Below are 12,928 nucleotides of genomic sequence, written 5' to 3'. Positions count from 1 at the left end.
CCATTATGTCAAGCAACTGAGAAGAACTCGTGCAAAATGGACATATACGTTTTATGTAGCGATTAAAGATCATTACCAGGGGCATGTTCAATCTCACACCGGTGCGCAACGTTTTGCTACGGTTTCCGGGTTGAACGACATGTTTCCTGGAAACGGTGTGCAACGGAATGCAACAGGTTTTAGAAGCGTTTTCTCTTGTTTGGTGGGTGTGTCAGAAATGTCAGCCCAATCAGCGGCAAGATGTTTAAAACCACGCGATAGTAAAGAGACAGCTCTCTCAATGGGTTCAAGTTGGAATGTTGTCTTTCATTTTGGACAGCAAGGTCAGTGATTGTAACATCGAGGGTATTTTACAGTATTAAACACACATTTATAACGATTTCATCAGGCTTTAGAAACATTTAAAAAATAACACAAAGAATGGCCTCTCAGCTACCGTAGTTGCAACTCTTGCGTCATCACAACAGGGTGTTCAATGCATCACCGTTTCAGTTTAATAAACGTTGTGCAACGTTTTGTCGGGGCTGAACGCAGCCCTGATGTAGGTCCAATAGTATTAATAGCAATAACTTAAAACATTTTAAGCGGATGAGAAATTAATGTTTTACCTTAATTTAACTTTAAACTTTAACTGTAACTTAAAAAAATGTATTAAAATACTTAAAACCTCAGGGGGTATACATCAATAATAAGGAGATTCGGCAAACAAAACGTTTTAAACGCCAGATTTTAGGGATGGGTGATCCCTTCCGTACAGCGCACACCCCGAACAGAAGGTGGCGCTGATCATCAGCAAGCTCTGCAAAATCAACGCCGACAAAACGGTAGACAAAAATATCTGTAAATGCATGTAAAATTAACGGGAGTAGACGAGTTAATCAATGTTTTATAATAAAACAATGTCTAAGCTGCAGTTTTTGAACGTTTTTCTGACAGACAGATTGGCTTTAGCTGCCCAGGAGATATTTAAGGCTGTGGAAGATATCTTTTCAGAGTACAATGAGGAGATCTCTCGCTCCAGAAAGGAGATCGAGCTGCTGAGGAGGAGACTGCGGCAGGCTGGACTTCAGCTGGACTCTGGTTAGTTCAATAAACCATTTAATCTCAAACTCGTAAAGGAAATTAAAACGTTTAAAGCTAACACCAGATCAAAGACTTGGATCAAAAACGTGTATTTTGTTAGTCACCTAAATGCATAACTTTAAGTAGTTATTGTTTTAGAAGATTTGTACATGTATGCACATAATTCTTGCTTTTTGCATTACAGAAACACAGTCCTGCTCCAATGAGACTCGAGACACTATGACATTATCAGAGGAGCGATGGAGGTGTGAAGAAGATAGGAAGGATACAGAGGTGCAAATAAAACTAGAGGTCTACACAGAGGAGGAGGAGGAGGAGAATGAAGCTCAGACGTCTGTGTGCAATGAATCAACAACTTTATCGCCATGTATTGACACAAACCATGATCAGATGGCCAGCAAAGACATTGAAACTCAAATATTAGACAGCAGTGAGAATGATTTTCCATTCAATTACCAATACGCTCAGATTAAGAATGAACCTGGGCTTTATACTGAAGCAGAAAGCACCTGTCAGTCACAGCACTTCAGAAGACACAGCTCAGATGATCCATGGACGAGTCACATTGACTCTGCTGCACATATGACACAAGTATTTAATGTAAGTGTTTGTATGCAAAGTAAATCATTATTATTATAGTCTTATCAGTTTCTCACTGTTTGTACTACAGTTTGGCATTTTATTAAGACTCCTATAGTCATGAATGTACAACTGATTTATCTCATTGTTTTACAGCTGCCCTTCAGAAACCAAGAGATGTTGATGCAGCAAAGAATGGAACTGGCCCAAATACATCTGAGGTAGTTTTTTAGATACTTTAAGGTTCATGTAACTTCTAAGCATTTTTATCGTAATAATCAGGGAACTGAGTGAAACGCTACACTGTATGTTAAAGAGAATAAATACCAATCCATTATAAAACACTTCATATGGTAAATTATCTATTCTTGGCTGGTCTTTTTTCATAACTTTTGGTGATAGATTAAATTAGATATTTTACTCTGATAAGCTGATAATGCATATTAAATATATGTGGATATCTATATACTTCTTATAATTATTTACTGTCTGACATTAATCTCTTGTTTTATATATATATATTTTTTTTTAAACTCTAGTCAATCATCTGTCTGTCAGGATGAAGGGTCAAAATCTGACAAGCGGAAAGCCACCAGCACAAGATATTATCACGCCTGGAGGGATCGCTTAAAAAAAGACCCTGTAAAATTTGCGGAGTTCAAAGCTTCGGAGGCTGCAAGATTAAGAGAGTATAGAAGAAGAAAATCTGCTGCAGCAATAGAAATTGATAGGAAAAGTGATTGTGATCGACAGACGATTAAAGGCCAAAAAGAAGTTACAACAGTGTAAAACTGACAAAGAGTCTATGTCTCCTAATAAAAACATCACAAAGAGAGTATAAAGAAACAGAAGTGTGAAAGGATAAAGAAAAGAGAAACAGGATGGGAGAAGAAACGTAATAGGAAAAATTGTCAAAGAGAAGTGTATGGACAGAGAGAAAAATGAAACAAGACTCAAAGGGAACTTACACGTCACAAACAAATATTTTCTCTTCATTTTATACAGCTGGATCTACAGGCTTTAGAGCTAAATCAGCAAACAGTTGGCAGTGACAAAAATGTGGAAAAAATTCCGGCTGATGCACAGAAGTTTGCGGACATTGTAATGGACCTTATCCGACGTTGTACTCCTTGTTATGAGGTTACTGATCCTCAGAGAACAACCAGCTTATTGTCACATCATGTTTCATGGTTTCCAAAAAGTGCTAAATATTGTAGCAAGGTGCTTTAACCTTTACACAGCATATCTGACCAGATTCAAAACTCTCATTCAATAAATGGTAACTTAGACCTTGTTCACACTGTCAATCCAAATCTGATTTTAGTGACGTCATTGCCATAGAAACAGTGCAGATAATCCGGAAAACGACAGGACACACAGAGCAGATCTGAACAGTTGTGATAATATGCACCAAAATCGGTTTTGGACTGACAGTGTGAACAAGGTCATAAAATGCAGGTCTGATGCCAGTTACATGTATGTTGTGAACAAAATAACTGCTTTCTATTGATATTATAAAGTAGCACAAGAGCTTCCTTACATGAGGACTGAAACAACAATAAAGATTCCTCATAGGGATCTGTCTACAGAAAGCCTATGAACTTTGAAAGCTGGAAAATCCAGAAGAGAAACTAGTAGTACTGTTGATCTTATTTGATTTTATTCACTTCTGACTTGTAGACCTGTAAACTTGATTGGACTCCAGCCATTTTCAGTTGATAAAGACAATACATTCAATATTTAAAAACATTTATGACTGTCTCAACTGTATGTCTCACTGTATGTGTTAAGTTTTATTATTGAGAGTTAAGCAGTTTTTCTATTCCATATTTTAATTCTAACCTGTGGTGCATTTGACATGTATTACACTTCCGGCTATGGTCTAATTGTGCAATAGCTTGTACTCCTTGCTTGGTCAATTTCATATAATAGTATCCATCCAAGTCCTGTAATTACAGCACAATTCTTTGTATTATACATTTGTCTTAAACTTGAAAGATGTTTGTCAGAAATAACATACATGGGTGTACTAACAGTTGGTGTTTGAGTCATTTTGGCCTGTTGTAGTATAATCTCAACAACAATTGGGGCAAAATCTACACATACTTTTACACTACATTACACTATTGAAAGATAAGTATTTAATTTGATTGCTGCAAATCTAATCGTCATGATGAGTCATCCCAAAGTATTTATAAGAAACTACAGCATATACTTAGTCTTTATGTTAGTACATTGTAACCAAATGCCACAATTTGTTATAACCGAGAGCCTGACGTTACCATAGTAGCGCACATCCAGAGCAGAAGGTGGCGCTGATTATCATCGAGCTCAGCGAAATCAACGCCGATTGAAAAATAGACAAAATATCTGTTATGGAAGTACAAGTAGCAGGGTAGCAGACGACTTATTCACGTTTTATAATAAAACAATGTCAAAGCTGCAGCTTTTAAGCGTTTTTCTGACAGACAGGTTAACTTTAGCTGCTCAGGAGATATTTAAGGCTGTGGAAGATATCTTCTCAGAGTACAATGAGGAGATCTGTCGCTCCAGAAAGGAGATTGAGCTGCTGAGGAGGAGACTGCAGCAGGCTGGACTTCAGATCGACTCTGGTTAGTCCATTAAACCGTTTAATCTTAATCTCACAGTTAGGTTGTCAAGACATAGTCTCTTTTACTTTAGCTTTTCAATATTACAATTGGCTCTATAAACTCGTAGTTCACACTATTATTATCACGTAACATATTTAAATTATACCAAGACATCATAGAGCAATAACGTTAGTCGATTTGTTCTTTATATCTTATTTCAGCTTATATTTTACGCAGCGTTTATTGTAATTCATGTGTGTATATTAGCCAAATGGCTGTATGTTTTCACACTGACGTTTTTATTGATTTACTTCACATTTACTTGATAATAATTGACTTGTTTAAGGCATTGATCACCCAAAAATGAAAATTATGTCATTAGTTACCCAGCCTCATGTTGTTTAAACCTGTATGACTTTTTATTTTTATTTTGATAAGTGATGGTAAGCCCACAGCTGCTTAAACATTGACTTCCATAGTAGAAAAAGAAATATTATGGAAGTATTGTGATAAATGATGTTGGTACCCATTGAATTTCATTGTATTTGTTGTTTCTACAATGGAAGTCAATGGTTCCAATCAGCTGTGTGCTTACCATCATTTATCAAAATAGCTTATTTTGTGTTTATCAGAAAAAATACATTCATACAGGTTTAGATCAACATGAAACACAAACACAATTCGGTTAACCATCACTTTAAGACTATGATTTTTTTTTTACCTTGAATGAACAACATGCTTTAGGTTAAAGCATCTAATTAATTATTGTTCAAAAGATATATACAATGTATACATGTATGCACATACTTTTAAAGTGTTGCTCTTTGTGGTACAGAAACACAGTCCTGCTCCAATGAAATTCGAGACAGTCAGACATTCATAGAGGAGCAATGGAGATGTGAAGAAGATGGGAAGGATACAGAGGTGCAGATGAAACTAGAGCTTTACAGAGAGCAGGAGGAGAATGGAGTCCAGAGGTCTGTGTGTAATGAATCCAGAACATTATTTCCATGTATGAACACAGACCATGATCAGATGGCCAGCAAAGACATTGCAACTCAAATGATGGACAACAGTGAGAATGATTTTCCCTTTAATAACCAAGATGCTCGTATTAAGAATGAACCTGGGCTTCATACTGAAGCAGGAAGCACCTGTCAGGCACAGCACTTCACAAGACACAGCTCAGATGATCCAGGAGAAAGTGACGCATCCAGCAGCAACAAAACAAAAATCGGTCACATGGACTCTGCTGCACATACAATACAGGAATTTAATGTAAGTGTTTGTATGCAAAGTACAGCATTATTATTGTCATCTATTAGTTTACCACTGTTTATACTACAGTATAACATTTTATTAAGACCCCTATAGCTAGGAGTGTATAACTGATTTATCTCATTGTTTTACAGCTGCCCTTCAGAGACCAAGAGATGTTGACGCAGCAAAGAATGGAACTGGCCCAAATAAATGAGAGGTAGTTTTTAGATTCTTTAGGGTCCAATCTGAAAATCAGCTGTGCAGCATTAAATAATAGTCATAGTTTAGAAGTGTTGGCAATGTAAGGTCAGGTTACCACCATCCTATATTAGAAACAGATCCAGGGTTATAAAAACTTAAAGAGGTTCTTAAAAAAACATAAAATGTAATCTGCTGGGTGATTCTCACAAACAATAATTTTATGACTTGATTTTCATAAATGTGCACTGATGTATTTGTCTGGATTCCTGGAATCGATTTATATCTATGTAGTGGCCTTGCCACATTTAAATAGTTATATATTAAAGGAATAGTTCACCCAAAAATGAACATTCTGTCATCATTTACTCACTTAGATGTTGTTACAAACATGTATAAATTTATTTGTTAACACAAAGGAAGATATTTTGAGAAATGTTTGTAACCAAACCGTTCGTGGACCCCATTCACTTCTATAGTAGGAAATAGGGATGCATAACGAATTATCGCGATTAATCTATAGCAGAATAAAAGTTTTTGTTTACATCATATATGTGTGTGAACTGTGTATAATAATTATGTGTATATATAAAAATGCACACATGGATGTATAATTTTAAGAAAAAATATATATTTATATATTTAAGTATTTATATATAAAATAAATTATACATAAATATACAAATGTGTATTTACACATGTAAACATTAATTAAATATATACATGCATGTGTGTGCATTTATCTATACAAAATTATTATACACAGTTCACACACATATATGATGTAAACAAAAACTTTTATTCTGCTATAGATTAATCGTGATTAATCATTATGCATCCCTAGTAGGAAAAAAAATACTATGGAAGTAAATGGGGTCCACAAATGGCTTGGTTACAAAAACGTATCAAAATATCTTCCTCTGTGTTCATCAGAAAAATGAAATTTATACAGGTTTGTAAAAACATGAGAGTGAGTAAATAATGACAGAATAATGACATTTTTGGGTGAACTATCCCTTTAAGTTTGTGTCTGTGCTATGATGTAAATAAGGTCAGGTCCTCAGAGTGGCAACAACAAGTACCAGTAGTTTGAAAATGTTTAAACTGTGGCACATTCAAGATGATGAGTTATCGGGCGAAACAGACTTTTTGGTTAACATCTCTATAGCCTACAAGCAGTAGACCAGTTGGTGGCTATTCGTCATAGATTTTACTGAAAATTACTTTTCAAGATGAACTCAGTACATGGCAGTGGCGGCCGGTGACTTCTTTTTTGAGGGCGCTCGATGCGAAGATCATCACAACATGTATGTAGCCCGTCATGTGTGTGGTTTGTAATTTCAAATTATGTGTTCTGCGTGTCGAGTGATCCTATGCAGGGCTCCAGACTAACTTTTTTCACTAGGAGCACAGTGGCCCCCAACTGAAAATTTTAGGGGTGCAACTAGAAAATTTAGGGGCACACACTGTAAATCAACATGCTAAACAAATATTCAAATTTCTACTAATTTCCACTGTATTACTAATAAATACTTTAATTATAGATGGAGAAAGTACAATGTGCTGTTTCAAATTCAGTGTCACATCATAAAAAAGGTCAAATTTACTGGTCGTACATGTGCGACTGGATGTAAAATTCAGTGGCAAAATGCGACCATTTGGTGGCAGACTGGAGCCCCTGCTATGTGCATCACGTGTCTTGTCAAAATAAGTGCCTGCTGCAGACGCGTCTAAAAGGTTTATGATAAAAGAGACACTTGCGTTTGCCAGATACTCACATAATCTCATGCGTAATCAGAGTTTACTGTTAATGGAGTGTCTTGAGTGTATTGTGAACTTGAGTGTCTCTTTTATCATAAACGGTTTTGACGCGTGTGCAACAGGCACTTATTTTGACCTGATGCACATGGTTCACATGACGCAACAAACACATATTTTGAAAACACAAGCAACACGCATGACACTCAAAATACATATTTTGAATTTGCGCCCCTCGGATGAGCAGTCACCAGCCACCACTGGTACATGGACAACTAAGAACATTTTACCTGGTTAAACAAGGAGAAATGTAGCATCCGTCCCAATCCCATAATCCAAAAATTAAGCATTTCTTGCTGGAACTCGTGTTCACAATTGTGTATGGCGTGTTTTTCCTGGCGTCCTGGTTTTATACTCACCAGATGAAACTTACTTACCCAGGTAAGGGCTCCATTTCATAATCATTCTAACTTGAATATAAAATGTATTCTTGAGACTTCTGCATACTTTTTTATTGAAGTTGTAAAGATAAGATTTGACTTCAGGCAAAAGTCACTATTCCAACTCTCTAAGCATTAAAGTTCTTGAAACACCAACTTATGGATGAGTCCGGATGAAGTTTCGGGTCAGCGCACACAGTATGCAGTTCGTTTTCCATGTTAAACAGGTGGATCCAGTCCAATTATTTCATGGACCTTTAATTTTACAATATGATACATTTCATATGATTTGTTATATGGTTACCCATTTGCAGATTTTGCTTATGAGTCTTTCTTAATTTCAAGTTGCTTCTTTGGATTCATATTGTTGCTTCAGATAGCCTACATCTCTATCTTCTGTGAAGTGACCAGAGTTTTTTTGTATTTCTGTAACATTATCCTTCTCAACAGACATAAAATTAAATACTACAAAAAGCACAACAATGTTGATTGTGTATTCAAGCATTTTATGGACTTATCTTAAACCTAAATGATATAATAATATGTGTTATGTATCACGTGTGCAAATCTAAAGCTGTGCGTAGGCATACACTTTCAGCAAGCCCCATAGGCACAAATGCACAATCTCACACATTCACAGGGATTCAGTCAGTACATGAAAGAAACACGTAAAAAAATGTCTGAGGGCAGTTGTTTTGTCTGCCACCATTCTTCTATACCTTCAACAGAAGAGAGCAGGATTTCAGCGAAAAATAGTGAGTGCAAACCCCTATGGTTATCTCCCAATGGAAGCCGCCTTATGTCCTATATTGTGTCTAAAAATATAGATAAAGTTTATGATAGTTTGTAAGGTGAACATGTTTTTGTTGTTTAGATTGTCAACAGAAGACCAGAAGAAGGCTGCATCTAAAGCTAGATCCCTAAAGCACAAGCAGAAAGTTTATGGGAATCCTGAGCTTCGAGAGGCATACAGGAGAAAGGAGAGAGAGAGGTATAGTTCAGGACTTGCTCTAGGTTACATACATTTATCAATGCAATCACATGTGCATCTACTATGCTATACTTAAATTGACATTCCACTTTTTTTTGAAAAGGGCTCATTTTCCAGTTCCCCTAGAGTTAAAGATTGATTTTTACCGTTTTGGAATCCATTCAGCTGATCTCTGGGTCTGGCACTAGCACTTTTAGCTTAAAACAATCCAGTGAATCTGATTAGACCATTAGCATTGCGCTAAAAAATAACCAAGAGTTTCAATATTTTTCCTATTTAAAAATTGACTCCTCTGTAGTTCCATCGTGTACTAAGACCGACAGAAAGTTGAAAGCTATTAAGTAACCAAGGGGACTATTTTCGGGCAGTGTGTAACATCACTACGCCTGCTGCAGCCATGTTACAGCAGGAAAGTTCTTGATTATTACGCCAGAATGAAAGTATAGTTCCTAGCCATATTGGCCTAGAAAATCACAACTTTTAATTTTCCGTCAGTCTTAGTACACAGTGTTACTACAGAAGAGTCAAAAAAAGGAAGAATATCGAAACTCTTTGGTTATCTTTTTAGCGCAATGCAATGCTAATGGTCTAATCAGATTCAATGGATTGTGCTAAGCTATGCTAAAAGTGCTAGCGCCAGACAGGGAGATCAGCTGAATGGATTCCAAAACGTCCCTTTAAGAGACCATGCATGGGTTATATACGGTGGTTTTTGTTTTTTCTTTCAATGCTTGGTTCACTTTTCTATTAATCCTACTTATCAGTATTGTTGCCAGATGTTTGCACTAAATATCAAGTAAAACCATACAATTTATGGAATAGATTTAATTTTAGCCATCATCAAATCCACTCAAATTTGTGTTTAAGCACACTTGCTCTTGCACACTCAGTCTCCTGGCTCACCTCACTTTGACAACCACTGCTTTATAGGTTGGCATGCAATTGATTGCATTGTATATATGTAAAATATGATCTCGATGTGGAAAATAGCTTTAGATTGGAAATAAATCATTTACACTGATTTACACTTAATTTTTGTAGATATCAGAGACGAAAATCTCTGGGGAAAGTGAAGTTTGCTAAAGATCTCAATCCTTTAGAATTGAGGAGGCGACAGAAACAATGGAGGGAGAATTCTGCCGCTTACAGGAGGAGGAAAACTTATCATGAGGTTTTCGACAACATTAAAGAGGACTTTACTGAGATACCAGTGTCAATGTCTGACACCTCTTCTGCTCAGAATGTTAAACAAGAAATATGAACAATTTATTTCTGTTCTATATACCTGTGTTAATAATGCCTTTTAAGTTTCTCAAAGAAAATGCATGAATGATGTATTAATATTAACATCAATAACTTAATAATAGAAACAGTGACACACAAACACACCCTTTAACATTATAAATATAATAAGTAATATAATTAATTCCTTACCATTTCATTTAAAGACTTATCCAAACTTTATGAATCGTTATGAATTTTGAAATAAATATTTAATAAAGCACTTCTATGCTGTATGCTTGTTCTTTTTGGGTGAGTGAAATGCATCGACTAATGTGAAAAATGTCATATCGTTATGAGTGGAATAAAATATTTTTACATTATACGTTGTTTGTTTTAACGTTGAATGTGTATTATTTTATGTTGTAAACACTGGTGCATGTTGGCATACAGCCTTTCAATTTTTTTGTGGGACACTTTTCAGATTTTAAACTGTCTATGTATATGCATATTACATATATTCAGTTTAACCACATAGAATTTGTCATTTGATTTGTGAGAATCACCTTTAATAAGTAGGCCTAATTGTTTGGCACATTAAAACTTAACCATCAATAATGAGTGTAAGTATAAATGTAGATGCTTTTGTTTCATGATCATCAATGCTGTTTTCTCTAAAAGCTAAAGTAATGTGTATTTCTTATTTCCACAAGTAAACTGCAAACACAGCAGGAAGGAAACCAAAGGAATATCTTTGACAATGAGGGAATGCACAAATTAAAGAAGACGAGATACACTGAAGAAGAGACACTTGATAAAGAACAACATCATGAAACACGTAAGAACATTAAAGTGCCAGATCCAATTTCTAAGGAAATTTTTGAAAATATACATGCATAGATACAGGTCATTGAAAGTGCTTGAATCTATTTTATGCAAGAAGTTTTCTGGAAAAAAATCCATATTCCCTTTGTAGTGTAGGATAATATCATAAAAATTCTAGACTTTTTTAAGCACATGTGCTAAACTGTTCACTTTAAATGCTACTATCTTCTGTATGCAAAAGTTGATTCATACCAAAGTATACACAAAGTAGTTAATACACAATAAACTTGAACAATTAAATTGGCAAAAAAAAAAAACGATATTTCTCCTTTCAGTAGAACAACATAAAGTGTTAATGTGCTTCTTTTGTAGAGCCCAAGACAAACCTGTCTGATATTTGTTTGGAAAACATTCAGCACGAAGAGGAACTTTCTGAAAATTACCACCCCCCTCACGATATTCACGGAAACGTGTACGGTACAGGAGATTATTTTTGTGTTGTGTGCCACAGAAGATTCAGCTCATCAGGACTGTTGAAAATTCATCTTCGAATTCACTCTGGAGAGAAACCGTACCGTTGCAGCTTTTGTGGTAAAAACTTTAGACAATCAAGTCATCTTAACACACATGTCCGAATCCATACCGGAGAAAGACCTCACATCTGTCAGAACTGTGGAAAGACTTTTATTGATTCGAGTGCAAGAAACAGGCACTTTAAAAAATGCATTATTTTTCCTCTGCAAGGACAGTGAAGCTGTAGGGCGCATCTGTAATATTTTACTATTAGAAACTAAATTAGAAATGTTAAGTTAATATTTAAAGCTGTTTTACAGCACGCTGTTTTTTAATAGTGGTGTATTTATCAATAATGTCATTAGAAACATCAAAGTTGTCAGAAGTTCAAGGACACCTCCCTCCTGACTTTGAATGCAATGCACTTTTCTAAAGTGCATGGTTAACTTTCTGAACACATGTGCAGTGAGCAACGTATGCTTAGATTTTAACAATACAATACTGTTTATTTCATCAGCACTTTTTACTTAACACCTATAGTTTGGAAAACTGATTTTTATTTAAAAAATATTCTTTATTATTCCTTATTAAAACTATAGTAGCTGCCATAAAGTTAAAAGTATTTGTGCAGAAGTTTACAATATTTATGAATGTGCTTTTAAGGCAATCAAACATTTCTTTTTTAAATGAATAGATTTTTTTGGTCATTTTTTTATTTACTAGTGTTACAGGGATCAAGCAAACATTGCTGCAGTTTACAGTCCTTTATACTGATTTTTTAAAGGTGAATTTTGTACTTAAATGTTAGTGCACAGTCTTATAAATTAAAAATGGTGCTGTCTATGATTTTATCATATTCTTCTCCTCTTTTGTATTGAGTGTTAGATGATAGAAGGGTATTATTTTTTTCTACTTTGGATGTCAGTGGAGCGTCTGATCAGTTTGGTTGCATACATTCCTTAAAATATATGGTAGGGGTGAGCTGGGCACAAACTAACGCGGGGTTAATTGTAACGCAACCACTTTACATATTTCTACAGGGCTGAGCAATCTACTTTTGGTCTTTTTCTCTTACGGTCAGAAGATTATTTCCAGTGAATTTGTGAAAAGTTTTGATGTGTTTTGGTTAAGATATTGAACATACAAGTAAATTTCTTCATCTTATGTTTTTTTATTTCTGAGTTGGGTGTGTAAGTCACCAAATCCAACCTTATAGTATTTTAATCATTGTCTTGTTACCCATCACATAACACCATTTTGAAACATGTCAGCAACTCCTAGTAACTGATAGCTGGGATTGAAATAATTTTATACACAGCGGGGTTAGTTGTAAAACTCTTCTACAACTAAGCCTCAGGAATACAATGATAATGAAATGAAAACAATATAAATACTATTAATCAAAATGATAACTGTTAATACAATATCAGGGGAAATGACACACAATTATGAATTTCATAATTCAAAAA

The 12,928-nt window shown here is 35.2% G+C and overlaps 1 pseudogene; it reads left to right on the top strand.

The window, feature by feature from the left end:
- The first annotated feature begins 793 nt into the window (after positions 1-793).
- LOC135719351 (uncharacterized) lies at positions 794-12,254 on the top strand (annotated as a pseudogene).
- Positions 12,255-12,928: the final 674 nt, after the last annotated feature.

The sequence above is a fragment of the Paramisgurnus dabryanus genome, chromosome 14 (assembly GCF_030506205.2).
Source record: "Paramisgurnus dabryanus chromosome 14, PD_genome_1.1, whole genome shotgun sequence".
NCBI classification, from domain to species: domain Eukaryota; kingdom Metazoa; phylum Chordata; class Actinopteri; order Cypriniformes; family Cobitidae; genus Paramisgurnus; species Paramisgurnus dabryanus.
This window is presented reverse-complemented; position numbering and strand designations above follow the sequence as displayed.